Below are 17,162 nucleotides of genomic sequence, written 5' to 3'. Positions count from 1 at the left end.
AGGGGTGATCAGGCCAGCAGGGGGGGTGTCAGTTAGGGGAAACCAGGCAGGCAGGCAGGTGAGCGATTAGGAGCCAGTGGACCAGGATTGTGAGAGGGATGTCCAGCAGTCAGACATCCCCCGAGGAGTCCCGGATTGGAGAGGGTGCAGGCTCGGCTGAGGGATCCCTCCCCCTGTGCACAAATTTCGTGCACTAAGCCTCTAGTGTATATACATACATATATATACTAGAGGCCCGGTGCATGAAATTTGTGCACGGGAGGGGGGGGGGTGTCCCTCAGCCCACCCTGCACCCTCTCCAATCTGGGACATCCCTCTCACAATCCAGGACTGCTGGCTCCCAACTGCTCACCTGCCTGCCTTCCTGGTTGCCCCTAACCACTCCCCTGCCAGCCTGATTGATGCCTAACTGCTCCCCTGCCAGCCTGTTTGCCCCTAACTGCCCTCCCCTGCCGACCTGGTCGCCCCTAACTGCCCTCCCCTGCAGGCCTGGTCACCCCTAACTGTCCTCCCCTGGAGGCCTGGTCGCCCCTAACTGCCCTCCCCTGCTGGCCTGGTTGCCCCCAACTGCTCTCCCCTGCTGGCCTGGGGTCTCCCCCCCCCCCCAACTGTCCTCCCTTGCAGACCTGGTCGCCCCCAACTGCCCTCCTCTGCTGGTCTGGTCACTCCTAACTGCCCTCCCCTGCAGGTCTGGTCCCTCCCAACTGCCCTCCCCTGCTGGCCTGATCGCCCACAACTGCCTTCCCCTGCTGGCCATCTTGTGTTCACAGGGGGTGGCCATCTTTGACATGAGGGTGGCCATCTTGTGTGTTGGAGTGATGGTCAATTTGCATATTACCTCTTTATTATATAGGATAGGCTCAGGTTTATATTCTAATTGGGTCAGATTCATAAAAAAGTAAAATGTAGGGGTTCAGAGAATGAAGTTATCACATTTCATGGAGTGGTGATCAGGAAGATTTAATAAAGGAGGCAGGAGTTGAGCTGGGTCTTTAGGAATAGGAAAGGTGGTAGAAGAGAGTTATATGGAAGGGATGAGAGCAGAGAGTCACTGGGATTCTGAGTCTGGCCTGGCTTTTGTTTTTGGACACATTCTTTTCTGCACACTCCAGACTAAATTATGTTCTCTAAATCACATATATGTGTCTGGCACATAGCAGGCAAGCCTGCAAGGTCCAGCTTCTACCTCTTCCCATTAAAGCCTCACCCAAGTAGAATTTATCACACTCTCCTCTGTATTAGCTCAGACTTTGTTCATATGACCTATTGCTTTTTATTGTAACTCAATAGAACCACCTTCCCTGCTCAATGGTGAACTTTTAGAGACAAGAATCTAGTTTGCCTTTGTATCCCTAGGCACCTAACTCAAAGCTTCGTTCTTAAGTAATCAGGAAATTTTATTCAACTGAGCTTGCTTCAAGGACACTGATATCACTCACTAAGGTGAAGGGCATGTTGGTATTATCTTAATGTCTTTATAGGTTTTAACTTTTGTGTTCTGTTCTTCTGTGTTTTTTTCCTTTAAAAAATCTATAGATGAGGAAACTCAGAGGGTGCATTTGCCCGAAGTCATGCAGCTGATAAGTGCTGCTGCTAGGCAGGACGCTTTTGACTTGAAATACACTACTCTATGCCCTATACTGGCGCCCTGTGGCATCAGACAGGTTGGAGTAATATGCACTTAGTTTAGAACTCTAGTTTTCTCATTTGTAAATAGGAACAATAGTTCCGACTTCATGGGGTTGTGATGAGCATTAAATGATGAAGTACGTGAAGTACCTTTTAAAATGCTTAGCACTTAGTGGGCAATTCTTTTTTTAAAAAAATATATATTTTATTGATTTTTTTTACGGAGAGGAAAGGAGAGGGTTAGAGAGTTAGAAACATTGATGAGAGAGAAACATATATCAGCTGCCTCCTGCACACCCGCTACTGGGGATGTGCCCCCAACCAAGGTACATGCCCTTGACTGGAATCAAACCTAGGACCCTTCAGTTGGCAGGCCGATGCTCTATCCACTGAGCCAAACCGGTTAGGGCTAGTGGGCAATTCTTGGTCCCTTCTCACCAAGCTTCCCATTCATATGGGCATAAACAAACACATAAGGTATCCAGTTCTGGGGTATAGTGGGAAGTAAATGGGCTACGCAGAGCGTAAATGTCCTTCTCTAACCTCTTACAGGTTCGTCTTAGAGTCATATTATAAAACTTGTTAAGGCATTATCTTGTAAATACTTAAGGCTTAGCATGCTCCAGCACTCCCCCACCCCCGCATCCTTGTCATATCATTTTCCTGCCCAGCATTTGTCAAATGTAAGGATCCTAGTTGTGTGAATTGTCCAGCTTTGTGGCCAGAGGTTGGTTGAATAATCTCCAAGGCTGGGGTCTTTAAAAAAAAACTTACCAAACCACAGTACTCTTGAATTGTGACTTTAAATAACTATGTGGAGGGAGCTAACATATTAAAAACAAGGCAGGTAGCCCTAACTGGTTTGGCTCAGTGGATAGAGCCTCCGCGTGGGACTGAAGGGTCCCAGGTTCGATTCCGGTCAAGGGCATGTACCTTGGTTGTGGGCACATCCCCAGTAGGGGGTGTGCAGGAGGCAGCTGATTGATGTTTCTCTTTCGTGGATGTTTCTAACTCTCTATATCTCTCCCTTCCTCTCTGTAAAAAATCAATAAAATATTAAAAAATAAAAATAAAAACAAGGCAGATAGGGAAAGCGGCCCATGGATGGTAGTTGATTCCAAACCCACGTGAAACTCATTTCGAAAACCTTTTTCCCGGGGCGATGCCCGAGATTTCTCTGCCGAGCTCCTTAACTTCTGAACGTCTTTTATGAAGACATGGATTCAGCTTTGGTGCGCTAGTGACAAAGGTGAATCCCGAGTCTTCCAGTCCAGCTTCCCCCCGGCGCTCAGAAGGCCGCGCAAGGCGCCGAGGGTCCGCGAAGGCGCGGGCGGGGCCGTGGGTGAGCCCGGCTGGGGGGTGCCCGCCCACGGCCGGGTTTCCTTCCCCGGGGGACCACTCTCTGAACGCGGCGCAGAGGGGGCTTTCGGGCTCTCCTTCCCTCTCGGGGGTCTCGGCAGGGCGGCCCGCACGCAGCCCGGGAGCTAGACCTGAGCTGCGCGGCAGCGCCCGTGACCCCCGCCTCCTCGCGCCGCCCCCCAGCGCGGGCCCGGCGGGAGCCAGGCCTCCGGACCCCCGCTCCTAGGCCCCGCCTCTCCCCGCGAACCCCTAGTGACCGCGACCCTCCCCCGACGCTGGAGCCCTGCCCCCTCCTCCCGGGCCACGAGTCTTCCCGCGCCCATCCTTTCCTCGGCGTGAGGGTGAGTGCGCCGCCCTCCCACCTCGACCTCCTCCTGCCCATTGTTTCCAGCCGCCACTACGAGCCCCTGCACGTAGCCCCTCCCCCACTGGCGTCCCCAGCCCCCGCCCGGGGTTCCCTGGTGCGCAGGGGCCCCCAGAACCAAGGGAGGGGGCACCCCTGGACGCATTCCCCTGCATCTCATCGGCAGCCCCCCCACCCCCCCGGCGTCGATCTCCTGTCCCACCCCGGGGCAGGAGGCCATTCGGGGTTCCGTCTCTCTCCCCTCCCCCCTCCCCCGACTCTCCTTCTACGGCCCCCTCCCTTCAGCGGGTCCTCCTCTTTCTCTCCCTCTCCCTCCACCCCCTCCCTTCCCCTCCCCCCCCACAATGCAGTTCGCGGCGCGGCGGACATGGCGGTGGAGTCCTGAGCTCGTCGTGTCCCGGCCTCCAGCGGCGGCGGCGGCGACGGCGACGGCGACGAAGGCTGCAGCGGCGGCACCCGCAGCAGGAGGCGGAGGGGGAGCGGGAGTCACTGAGATGAGGAGGCGCCGCGCGCGCCTGTAGCTCGCAGGTACGGGGGTTCCCGCCGCGGCGGAGCCCGGGGCGCCGAGGGGGTGTGCTCCGGGCAGGCCGGGCCGCCCCCTGGTCGCCCTCAGGTGCCGAGCCTCGCAGGTGTCCGCGGCCCGGCCCCAGCGCCGCTCGGCCGCTCCCCGGGGGCCTGGCCCTTCTGTCCGTGCCGGAACGGGCTCCGGGGGGCTCGGGGGGAGGCAGGGAGAAGGGAGGTGGGGCGGCGGCCTGGGCGGCCTGGGCGGCCTGAGGAGGACCTTGGGGCGCTTTGGGGCCAAACTCCAGCGAGAGCCCCAGGCCGAAGCCTCCGGACCTGGGAGGCGGGTTTTGGGGTAACGGAATTCGCGTGAGCATTTTCCGGAGTCCAGGACGATTCCCTTTTCTTTCGCCTCTGCTTAGAGACGCACACATAGACACACGCGTATAACACCGCACATATTTTCTCGGGGCTCGCTCCTGCCGGGAGAAGGCAGAAGTGTCTGTGTGTTTCGTGTCTTGCTCGCCCTCCTCCTTTCTCCCTCGCGCCCCTCCGCCCCCCACCCCACCCCACCCCACCCCGTGGGCCGGTGGTGATGGACGCTTTGGACGTGGGAAACTGGGAGGTTCTTATTTGTAAACAGCCCGCACCGAGTGTGTCGCACGCCTCCACGAGAGGTTTCAGGTCCTTGTGGTACAGGGGTTGCAAAAGAATGAGCTATTTAGATCTGAAAGAAGCACATTATCGGGATTTCAGGTCGTACCTGAATGGGGTGAACTACTGTTAGGTTAACGTTGATGAAACATGTTCTTTGCAGAAGATTTTTTTTTTAATCAAATCTTTAATCAGAGGAATTTTTGTACCTTGCACGAGATCTTAGTTTCGGTATATAACATGTTTCTTCATTTTAATGTATTTTGACGTTCCACTCATTTCGTAAACTTCTTAATGTCCTTGAAATGCAATTAGCATTGTGTATTGTTGGCATCCAGTCATTAATTAGCTGGAGTGGATCACATTACCTTTTGTTTCCAAAGACCCCCCCCCCACCCCCTCAAGTCTTGTGGTAGATGGGTAACTCTTGGTGAAACAGAACCTATCCTGTTTCTGTTTTTAAAGTGATGAGAACTATTAGCTGATAAAATTGGATAACCCCAATCGGATATTATAATTTAGAGAGAATGCCATACCAAGGTGGCGAATTGTGAGATAGTTTTTTTAAAAGTTGACTTTTTTTGGGGGTTAGTATCAGTCAGCATATTTTGTATGTGAGTCAATTGTGTGCCAAAGTTTTCTTTAGGCTCAGAACTCTTGTAATCTCCTTAGAAATTGCTGCACTACACTGCATCCTAGTATTGATTAGTCACAACTTCTAAGATTATGAAATAATGATTCATTTAGAAAGCCGTGCTTAAGATAATTCACTAGTGTTTAGTGAGCTGTAATGCTTTTGTAAACAAAATTTAACGAGGGCTTTTTAAAAACCATATACTTGGGAGCCTTGGCTAGATAGTGGCGTTGGTTAGAGCATCATCCCCATATGCTAAGTTTCAGGGTTCTATCCTAAGTCAGGACACATACAGGAAGCAACCAATGAATGCATAAATAAGTGGAATAACAAATCAATGTTTCCCTTTCTCTCAAACCAATAAACAAACAAAAAAAAAACCGTATACTTTGGGGAAGATAAGAATTTTAGGTCATTTATGCTTTAAAATATATTTAAAATAAAAGAAAGCTATTTTTAAAAAACTCATTTAGATAAATTTTTCCTGCTGTTTGCAGTTTTTCATTTGACTAGTGTGGAAAATGAAAAAATAAAGTTTCTTTGAAATAATAGAATAGTCTTTTCATTGAACTATGTTAAGTTGTTAGTAATACAGATAAATTAACAAGTCGTTAACATGCACTAAAATTTAGTTCAATTTTGTAAATTCTAAATCACACCTAGAAGTACATTTATTTTTAGATAAGTTAGCTAGGACAGTACAGTGTCTACATTATAATTTTAGACCTTTAAAAATAAAAATTTATAATTGTAATTTTAAATATCTCTGATTAATAAAAAGCTGTTTAAAGATAATTGTTATTCTCAAAGCAGATTTATTTTAATAATAGTAATTAGAGAACTTTTTTTTACCTCAAAGTTAACCTTGACATGCATAATAAGCACCATTAATTGTGTTCTTTATAGAAGGTAAAATTAGGATCTGTGGGTAGAGATAGGTGTTTGAATTTGTTTGCTACAGAACATTTCTAGTTTCAGGGAAAGATTAAGTAAGACTTACCATTAAATTTTGTTTAACCTTAAAAAAAATCAGATCACTTTGCTATAACAATTCAGTGAGATGTATTACTTTCTAAAGTAAACTAAAACTTCTTGAATTTATAAAATAATGATACAAAATTTAGTTGGAATCATTACTGTAGACTTAGGTTCTAAAAAAAAGAACAGTTCTAGAAAGACCTAAAACAGACAAGGGAAAAGGACATTGTAGATTAAAGCTGAATATGTAGATATTGTTCTTAATTTTAGACAAATTAGGATTGTTTACACTAAACTAAGTTTTAATTTTAGAACCCTAGATAATTGCATAATTTGGGGAAATGTTAAAAAACCAGCATAATGTTTCCAAGTGTTTCTTAGAATTCAAAAATAAGAAAAGGTATATAAATGCGAAGATGAACAATTTAGATTTTCCCCCCTTAAATGAGAGATTTAATTTGTATGATGTGTTACAGTTTCCATATCAAATTATCTCATTGAATGTCCATAATTATCCTGTGAGTTAATAGGGGAGAGAAAAGGGAACTAACATGTTTTGTTCCAGGCACTATTAGACATTTAGGTTTTTGGTTTTTTTCACTTGCTCATTGTAACAACCCTATGAAACCTGTTTTGTAGATGATGAATGTCTGACTTAGAGGTTAATTTGCTGAAGATTATAGTGTTAGATTCAAAGCAGCTCTGTGTGCTCTTACAATTATATAGGCCATGTTACTTCTCAATATGTATCAAGTATTTTCTTAATTTTGTAGGAGAAACTATTTAAGGTTGCTCATTCATTCATCATTTAATTATTTCATCAAACTTGCATTTCATTTATATTTCATGCTAGATGCTGCTAGGCTGTAGAAATACAGTTATTAAAGACAGTCTCTCCTTTCAGAAAACTCAATCTACATAAATACAGATAAATCACAACACCTTACATAAGCAATTTTCAACCTTTTTAAAAAATCTCATAGTACACATAAACTAGTAAAATTCTGCGGCACATCAAAAAATATATATTTTGCTGTTGTGACCAAAAAAAGGTATAATTTTGATTCATCCACACTGGACGGCTATTGTGTTGGCTGTTATCATTTTTTTATTTGCTAATCTAAGGGAAAAGAGGTCAGTGCCCCTAAATAAATAGTCAGGTATTGCATGTTTTAAAAATTCTTGCAGTATACTAGTGTGCCTGCACTGGTTGAAAATCACTGCCCTAGATAATGGAAGTTCAGAGGGAAGAAGCTGGCATTTGAGGGATGAATAGGAGTTTGCTGGGTGAAGAAGGGGATAGACTGGAGATCATTTCGGAGATAAGGAATAACATATGCAAAGATAAGTTGTTATGGGGCTTGGTGTATAGGAAAAAGTGAGAAATTCATTGTGTCAGGAATTGAGGATTTATGGATAGAGCAGTTGAGAGAAATGGTTGGAAGTAGCAGTCAGATTGTGCAAGTTATTGTGTATGTTAAATTAAGGCGTATGGATTTTATTTTTTAGATTATCAAGTGAGATAATGGTTGAGCTGTGATCAGAGATATGTATTATGACTCCTATTTAGTATTTCTTTCTCCTTGGCTTCCTTATCAACAGCTTTTACCTTGTTTTCAGTGGATAGTCATGCCATCTTTTCCATGTCACTCTCCTCTCTTCTCTATAGTTACTGTGTTCCAGACTCTTTTTTTGAGAATCCTGAATTCAAATCTTACTGTCTAAGAATGTTTAATATCTTAGAAGGTTCTTTTGAGATAATAATGCCTTTGGGAGAAATCAGCTTGTTATAGTTACTCAGGAAGTTTTTTCACTCCTTGGTCTGAGTTACTAGAAAGCAATAGGATAAGACATTGGGGCGTGTGAGCTGGAAAGAAGGAGATGCATTCATGCAAGCGTAACAGTCATCAATAAAGTTGAGCATAGTCCTAATCTTTACACAAAGTAGCCTGTACTCTCAGAAATAAATAGTATGTTTTTAAGCACACAGTAGTCTGGTAATTTTAAATAGATATTTGATTTACAATGCCAGTAGATCATTTACTGCATAGTTGCCTGTGCTAATCTTACCTAATAATAGACAAATACGCAAATTGACCGCACCTTCGCTACGACAAACCACGCCCACCAGCCAAGCCACGCCCACCAACCAATCAGGACGAGTATGCAAATCACCCCAACAAAGATGGCGGCTAATTTGCATATCAAGACAGCATAGAAAGAAGCCAAGAGCTGCAGAAGGGAGCAAAGCTTCGGAGAAGCAAGCAAGCCGGGGGGAGGAGAAGGGAGGAGCGGAGGCGGGGCCGGGGGAGAAGGAAGGAGAGCAGGCAGGGCCAGGGGAGAAGGGAGGAGCGGAGGCGGGGCCGGGGGAGAAGGGAGGAGCATAGGCGGGGCCGGGGGAGAAGGGAGGAGCAGAGGCGGGGCCGGGGACGAAGGAAGGAGAGCGGGCAGGCTGGTGGAAAAGGGAGAAAAGCAGGCAGGCTGGTGGAGAAGGTGGGCGGGGGAGAAGGGAGGAGCGGAGGCGGGGCCGGGGGAGAAGGAAGGAGAGTGGGCGGGCTGGTGGAGAAGGCGGGGCGGGGGGAGAAGGGAGGAGCAGAGGCGGGGCCAGGGGAGAAGGAAGGAGAGCAGGCGGGCTGGCAGAGAAGGGAGAAAAGCAGGAGGGCTGGCGGAGAAGGCGGGGCGGGGGACAAGGGAGGAGAGCAGGCGGGGCGGGGTAGAGTGCAGCAGGAAACCCTATTGCAGGATTTTTCCTGCAACGGGAACGCTAGGCTTACCTTATAATAGACAAATATGCAAATTGACCGCACCTTTGCTATGCCTAAGCCACACCCACCAACAAAGCCACGCCCACCAACCACGCCCACCAGAAAACCGTTGCAGGGACGTTGGGGTGTGGCAGAGCCCAAGGCCGGGAAAGCCGCCCGAGGCTTTCCCGGCCTTGGGCACCAGCGGGGAGCCTGCACGGATTGCAGGAAACCACTGGGGGTCGGCTCCTGCTATGGGTAGCAGGGACGCTGGGTGCGGCCGAGCCCAAGGCCACCGCCTGGGGCCAAGCCCCGACCCTGAAAGAAGGCAGAAGGCAGTGGCCACAGCCAAGGCCTGGGTCCCCGGTGCCGGCAGAAAACTGGTGCAGGCAGCCAGGTGAATGAAGGTCTATTGCACGAATCTTCGTGCAAACGGGCTACTAGTCACTCCAACACACAAGATGGCCGCCACAAGATGGCCGACAGGGGAAGGCAGTTGGGAGAGACCAGGCCTGCAAGGGAGGGCAGTTGGGGGCCGATCAGGTCTGCAGGGGAGGGAGGGCAGTTAGGGGTGACCAGGCTGGCAGAGGAGGGCAGTTGGGGGCTACCAGGCCTACAGGAGAGGACAGTTGGGGGCAACCAGGACTGCAGGGGAGGACAGTTAGGGGCGACCAGATCGGCAGGGGAGGGCAGTTAGGAGTGACCAGGCTGGCAGGGGAGGGCAGTTAGGGGCAATTGGGCCAGCAGGGGAGCAGTTAGGCATCGATCAGGCTGGCAGGGGAGTGGTTAGGGGGTGATCAGGCTGGCAGGCAGAAGCAGTTAGGAGCAATCAGGCAGGCAGACAGGCGAGTGGTTGGGAGCCAGCAGTCCTGGATTGTGAGAGGGATCCCAGATTGGAGAGGGCGCAGGCCGGGCTGAGGGACACCCCCTTCCTGAGTGCACACATTTTGTGCACTGGGCCTCTAGTTTCTTTCTAAAGATCTTAGAAGCATTAACTCAGTCCTCACAAAACCTTTTTAATGTTATCTTTATTTACAGGTGAGCAAAGTAGGGGTAGAATGGTTTAGGACCTTGGACAAGATCTCACAACTAGTTTGAATTGGAATTCCAGGTTTCTGATTCTAGATTCATAGCTCTTAGTCACTAGACTGTGTTGCACCTCAATTTTAGGTTGTCAAAATTTAGTATGCAGAGGGTGTTAAATTTAGTGTAATCACATGGATTGTCAAAAATTATTTTTCAATTTTTTAACAATAAAGATTAAATTTTTCTTTAAGAATCTAAACTAACTGGTTTGGCTCAGTGGATAGAGCGCAGGCTTTCGGACTGAAAGGTCCCGGGTTCTATTCCAGTCAAGGGCATGTACTTTGTGGTTGCAGGCACATCCCCAGTGGGAGGTGTGCAGGAGGCAGCTGATTGATGTTTCTCTCCCATCGAAGTTTCTAACTCTATCCCTCTCCCTTTCTCTCTCTGTAAAAAAAAAAAATCAATAAAATATTTTAAAAAAAAGAATCTAAAGTAGAATTAAATTGTACATAATGAAACCTGATTGCATTTTTGTCAGTCTGAGCTATACATTGTAATTTAAATAATTAATCATTAAAATTGATCAGTCATTACGTGTTTAAGCTCCATTCTTGTGCTAATTTAGGCCAGTGGTATTCAAACTATGTTTGGGGACTTCTAGAGGGGTGGTCTCTGAGTCACAACTGTTTTTGTAGTAATAATAAGACAATATTTGCCTTTTCCCCTCTCATCTGGAATGTAGAGCAATGCCTACACAATATATAAAAACATTGCTGTGGTGGCTAATGGAAAGTGTAATAATGTGTGCTTTCTGTCTCTTTTTCTTTGAGATATAATTTATAATACCATAAAACTCACTCTTTTAGCCCAGCTCGTATGGCTCAGTGGCTGCAGGAGAGGACAGTTAGGGGCGACCAGGCCAGCAGGGGAGGGCAGTTAGGGGTGACCAGGCCGGCAGGAGAGGGCAGTTAGGGGCAGTTGGGCTGGCAGGGGAGGGCAGTTAGGGGTGAACAGGCTGGCAAGGGAGGGAAGTTAGGGGTGACCAGGCCAGCAGGGGAGGGCAGTTGGGGGCGACCAGGCCTGCAGGGAGGACAGTTAGGGGCAACCAGGACTGCAGGGGAGAGCAGTTGGGGGCGAACAGGCTGGCAGGGGAGGGCAGTTAGGGCAGAAGGCAACGTGTTTAAGCTCCTATCTTGTGCTTAGTGTAGGCCAATTGGTTGCCTTCTGTAGAGCTATAAACCAGGAGGTCATGGTTCGTTTGATTCCCTTTCAGGGCACATGCCTGGGTTACTGGCTTAATACCCAATAGGGGTTGCGCAGGAGGCAGCCGATCAATGACTCATCATTGATGTTTCTATCTCTTTCTCCCTCTCCCTTCCTCTCTCAAGTCAATAAAAAAATTTAAAAAACGCACCCTTAAAAAAGTATACAGTTCAGTGTATATTCGTAAGGTTATGTAATCATCACTAGTATCTAATTCCAGAACATTTTCTTTTTAAAAAAATTGAATTTATTGGGGTTACATTGGTAAATAAAATTATATAGGTATCAGGTGTACAGTTCTATAATACATCATCTGTATACTGTATTGTGTGTTCACCACCCCAAGTCAAGTCTCCTTCCATCATCATTTGTGCCCCCTATACTCTCTTCTACTCCTCCCCCACCTCCCTTTCACTCTGGTAATCACCATACTGTTGTCTTGTCTGTGAGGATATTTTTTTTCTTAAGCCCTTTACCTTTTTCACCCAGACCCACAACCCCCCTCCCTTCTGACAGCTGTCAGTCTGATAATTCCAGAACATTTTCATTTTTTTTTTTTAATATATTTTATTGATTTTTTACAGAGAGGAAGAGAGAGGGATAGAGAGTTAGAAACATCGATGAGAGAGAAACATCGATCAGCTGCCTCCTGCACACCCCCCACTGGGGACGTGCCCGCAACCAAGGCACATGCCCTTGACCGGAATCGAACCTGGGACCCTTGAGTCCACAGGCCGACGCTCTATCCACTGAGCCAAACCGGTTTCGGCCATTTTCATTTTTCTGAAAAGAAACCCTGTGCCCATTAGCAATCACTCCTCTGCTCCCACCCCCCTAGTCTTTGGCAATCAAATTACTTTCTATCTATGGATTTGCCTATTCTGGACATTTCATATAAATGGAATCATACAACATGCTTTTTTGTTCCTGGCTTCTTTCACTAAGCATAATGTTTTTAAGGTTCATCCATATAGTATCACATATTAGCACTTCATTCCTTTTTATGACCGAACTAGTGGCCCGGTGCACCGATTCATGTACATTGAAAGAGTGTCACATTCAGAATGTTAACAAAAACAACCAAATTCACGATCGACAATGACAGATTGAAACACACGTGTGAGATTGTCGCCAGCGAGAGCTTTATATGTATCACACATGCAAGAGTCAACGTTTATTTTTAAATTGCCAGTGAGCATCATATGTACTGGCTGGTTGGTCAGATGGACAGACAGTCAGTCACTTAGCCTTTTATATATATAGAAGATAATATTACATTATATGGAATGTATTCTATAGAGATACCACATTTTGCTTATTCATTCATCATTTGATAAACATATGGGTTGTTTCCACTCTAGCTGTTATGAGTATTGTTGCTATGAATATTCATGTAAAAGTTATTGTGTAAATGTATGCTTTCATTTCTCTTGAGTATATACCCAGGAGTGGAATTGATGGGTGTTTTGATAAATTTATGTTTTCCCTTATGACGACCTGTAAAACTATTTTCCAAGAGTTTGCTGCACCAGTTTCTATTCCGACTAGTAATGTATGAGGGTTCTAATTTTTCCATATCCTTACCAACACTTGTTATTATTCATCTTTTAAATTTTAGCCATCCTGCCCTGGCTGTTTCAGCAGTGAGAGCGACAGCTTGTGCACTGCAGGGTTGGGGATTTGATTTTCAATCAGGTCAAGGGCACATATCTGGGTTGCAAGTTCCATCCCTGGCCCAGTTTGGGCATGTGCTGGAGTCAATCAATTGATATGTCTCTCTCACATCCATGTTTCTCTTTTCTCCCCTCTCCCCCACTTCCACTCTCTAAAAAAAAATCACTGGAAAAATATCCTTGGGTGAGGATTAACAAAAAATTGTAGCTCTCCTAGGAGGTGAAGTGGGTATTGTATTGTGATTTTGATTTGCTTTTTCCTAATGACTAATGATACTGAACACCTCTTCATATTCCTGTTGACCATTTGTGTATCTTTCTTGTTTTAAAGATTTTTTAAAATTGATTTTTTAGAGAAGAGAAGAAGGGAGAGGGAGAGAGAGAAAGACGCATTGAAGTGAGAGCAAACATCAACCTGGGCATATGCCTTGACTGGGAATCCAACCTGCAACCTTTTGGTGCAAGGGACTACACCCAGACAACTGAACCACACAGGCCAGGGCATCATTGGTGTATCTTAGAGACATGTTTATTCACTTTCCTTTGCCCATTTAAAATTTTGAGTTGTCTTTTTATTGTTGAGTTGTAAGAGTTCTTGATATATTTTGGATGTTAGATCCTTATTAGGTATGTGATTTGCAAAATTGTCCTTCCATTATGTGGGTTTTATTCATTTAAAAAATTGTAAAAAATATATAATAGAATTTACCATTTTAACCATTTTTAAAAAGATATTTATATTGATTTCAGAGAGGGAGAGAGAGATGGAAGCATCAATGATGAAAGAGAATCATTAATTGGCTGCCTCTTGCTCGCCCCACACTGGGGATCGAGCTTGCAACCCAGGCATGTGCCCTGACCGGGAATTGAACTGTGACTTCCTGGTTCATAGGTTGATGCTCAATCACTGAGTCACGCCAGCCAGGCTTAACCATTTTTAAGTGTACATTCAAGAGCATTTAGTACATTTACATTGTTGTGCAATCATCACAATCATCCATCTTCAGAATTTTTTCATTTTTCCCACCCAGAACTCTGTACCCATTAAGCAGTAACTCCTCATTTCCTTCTCCTTTCAAACCCTAGCAACCACCATTCTACTTTCTATCTATATAAATCTGACTACTCTATGTATAATTAACATCATACAATACTTGTCCTTTTTCTGAGTGGCTTATTCCATTCAGCACAATGTATTCAAGGTTCTTCCATGTTGTAGCATGTGCTAGAAATGTCTTCTTTTTTTAAGGCTGAATAATATTCTGTTGTATGTATATACCACACTTTGTTTATCCATTCATCTGCTGATAAACACTTGTGTTACTTCCACGTTTTGGCTGTTGTAAATAAGGCTACTCTGGACATGGGCATATAAATATCTGTTCAAGTCCCTGTTTTTAGTTCTTTGGGTATCCTCAGAAGTGGAATTGCTGGATCATATGGGTAAATCTACATTTAGTTTTTTTAGGAATTGCTATATTGTGCTTTTCATTTTCTTTAGTATGCATTTGAAGCACCTATGTTTACAATTTTGATAAAGTCCAGTTTAGCTATTTTGTTTTTGGTTGCCTGTGCTTTGGGAGGCATAACTAAGAAATCATTGCCTAATCCTAAATTGCAACTGTTTCCTTCTAACATTTTTAGAGTTTTTGCTTTTATTTTATTACTAGAAGCCCGGTGCACGAAATTCGTGCACGGCGGGGGGTTGTCCCTCAGCCCAGCCTGTACCCTCTCCAATCTGGGACTCCTGGAGGGATGTCCGACTGCCCGTTTAGGCCCGATCCCAACAGGATCGGGCCTAAACGGGCAGTCGGACATCCCTCTCACAATCCAGGACTGCTGGCTCCCAACTGCTTGCCTGCCTGCCTTCCTGATTGCCCCTAACCGCTTCTGCCTGCCAGCCTGATCACCCCCTAACCACTCCGCTGCCAGCCTGGTTGATGCTTAACTGCTCCCCTGCCAGCCTGTTTGCCCCCAACTTCCCTCCTTTGCCAGCCTGGTCACCCCTAACTGCCCTCTCCTGCAGGGTTGATCACCTCCAACTGCCCTCCCTTGCAAACCTGGTCCCTCTCAACTGCCCTCCCTTGCAGGCCTGGTCCCTCACAACTGCCCTCCCTTGCAGGCTGGGTGCCTCCCAACTGCCCTCTCCTGCTGGCCATCTTGTGGTGGCCATCTTGTGTCCACATGGGGGCAGGATCTTTGATCACATGGGGGCAGCTATATTGTGTGTTGCAGTGATGATCAATCTGTATATTACTCTTTTATTAGATAGGATAGAGGCCTGGTACACGGGTGGGGGCCAGCTGGTTTGCCCTGAAGGATGTCCTGGATCAGGGTGGGGTTCCCTTGGGGCGTGGGGCGGCCTGAGCGAGGGGCCTGTGGTGGTTTGCAGGCCAGCCATGCACCCTGGCGACCCAAGAGGAGGCCCTGGTATCTGGAATTTATTTTCCTTCTACAATTGAAACTTTGTAGCCTAGAGTGGAGCCAGGCCTGCTGTTCCCTCCAGGGCGGCAGCCATTTCTGTGGCAGTTAATTCACCTTCTGCAATTGAAACTTTGTAGCCTTAAGCGGGTGAGCCCGGCCAGGGTGTGCAGAAAGCTTTGCTTCCCCTGTTGCCGCCGGCAACCCTGGCCTGCTCTCTCAGGCTCCATTCTGCCGCCATTTGTTTGAATTTGTTTACCTTCTATAATTGAAACTTTGTAGCTTGAGTGGAGGCTTAGGCCTGCAACGCCTATGGAAAGCTTGGCTTCCTCTGTTACCTGGGAAACCTTGCTCTCTGTGGCTGTAGCCATCTTGGATTGGGGTTAATTTGCATACTCGCCCTGATTGGCTGGTGGGCGTGGCTTATGTATCAGAGTGATGGTTAATTTGCATATACCATTTTATTAGAGAGGAATATTATTTTTAATATTTTAATTGATTTTTTAGAGAGAGAGGAAGGGAGAGGGAGAGAGAGAGAAACATCCATATAAGAGCAAAACATCAATTGGCTGTCTCCTGCATGCCCTCTACTAGGAATCGAGACTGCAACCCTGCATGTGCCCTGACCACGAATCAAACTGGCAACCTTTCAGTGCACAGGACAATGCCCAACCAATTGAGCCACACTGGCCAGGGCTATATTAAAGCTTTTACATCTAGTTCTTTGATCCATTTTGAGTTGATTTTTGTGTGTGGTGTGAGGTAGAGACCCAACTTCATTCTTTTTTAAAAAAAATCACCCGAGGATCTGTTTTTATTGATTTGAGAGAGGGAAACATTAATTGGTTGCCTTCTGTACTTGCCCAGGAATTGAACCCACAACCTTTTGTATAAGGCAGTGGTCGGCAAACTCATGAGTCAACAGAGCCAAATATCAACAGTAAAACGATTGAAATTTCTTTTGAGAGCCAAATTTTTAAAACTTAAACTTCTTCTAACACCACTTCTTCAAAATAGACTCGCCCAGGCCGTGGTATTTGTGGAAGAGCCACACTCAAGGGGCCAAAGAGCCGCATGTGGCTCACGAGCCGCAGTTTGCCAGCCACTGGTATAAGGGATGATGCTTTAACCGACTGAGCCACCCAGCCAGGGCTCAACTTTATTTTTTTTATGAGGCTATCCGGTTGTCCCAACACCATTTATTGACAAGACTATTCTCTTTCCTGTTGAATGGTTTTGGCATCTTTGTTGAAAATCATTTGACCATAAATGACTGTTTATTTCTGGATTCTCAATTGATTCTGGATTTTCTATTGATCTCTATGTCTAGCCTTATGACAGGCTTGATTACTGTAGCTTTGTAGTAATTTTTGAAATCCGAGTGTGAGTCCTCCAATTTTGTTCTTTTGCAATATTATCCTGGCTATTTAGAGCAGTGGTCACCAACCTTTTGGACCTCATGGACCACCAGTGGTCTGCGGATCACCAGTTGGCAACTGCAGATTTAGAGTACCTTCCCATTTGATATGAATTTTAGGATGTTTGTCAATTTCTGCAAAAAAAAAAAAGGGCACCCAGAGTTTTGAAAGAAATTGGGATGAATCTGACGATCAATTTGGCAGTATTGTCATCTTAATATCAAGTTTTTCAACCCATGAATATGAAATATTTTTCTATTTTCATTTCCTTTAAATAGGACTTCACCTGTTTCAACAATGTTTAGTAGTTTTCACGGCAAGTCGTACACTTTTGTTAAATTTATTGCTAAATTGCTGGGGTTGAGCAGCAGACCCTGAGCGACGGATGAATGGATTACTCCGACACAACTGTTAGCTGTGAAAGAGAGGGCTAAGGGGCTGCCTGGCTAAAGGAACCGGGGCCTTGATTGCCTGCCTTGTTAGCCTTTTATTGTACCA

At 46.0% G+C, this 17,162-nt stretch overlaps 1 protein-coding gene across 5 annotated transcripts in view; it reads left to right on the top strand.

Moving 5' to 3' along the window:
• Positions 1 to 3,710: 3,710 nt before the first annotated feature.
• TUT4 (terminal uridylyl transferase 4) overlaps positions 3,711 to 17,162 on the top strand; it is a 130,259-nt gene continuing 116,807 nt past the window's right edge. For all 5 annotated transcript variants that reach the window (XM_079776916.1, XM_079776918.1, XM_079776915.1 and 2 more), the window contains exon 1: positions 3,711 to 3,880. The gene's annotated coding sequence lies outside the window, so the exon portion shown is untranslated. The remainder of the gene's footprint in view (positions 3,881 to 17,162) is intronic.

The sequence above is a fragment of the Cnephaeus nilssonii genome (assembly GCF_951640355.1).
Source record: "Cnephaeus nilssonii genome assembly, chromosome: 7".
NCBI classification, from domain to species: domain Eukaryota; kingdom Metazoa; phylum Chordata; class Mammalia; order Chiroptera; family Vespertilionidae; genus Cnephaeus; species Cnephaeus nilssonii.
Note: the sequence above shows the minus strand (reverse complement) of the source record. Positions and strands in the feature narration are given on the sequence as shown.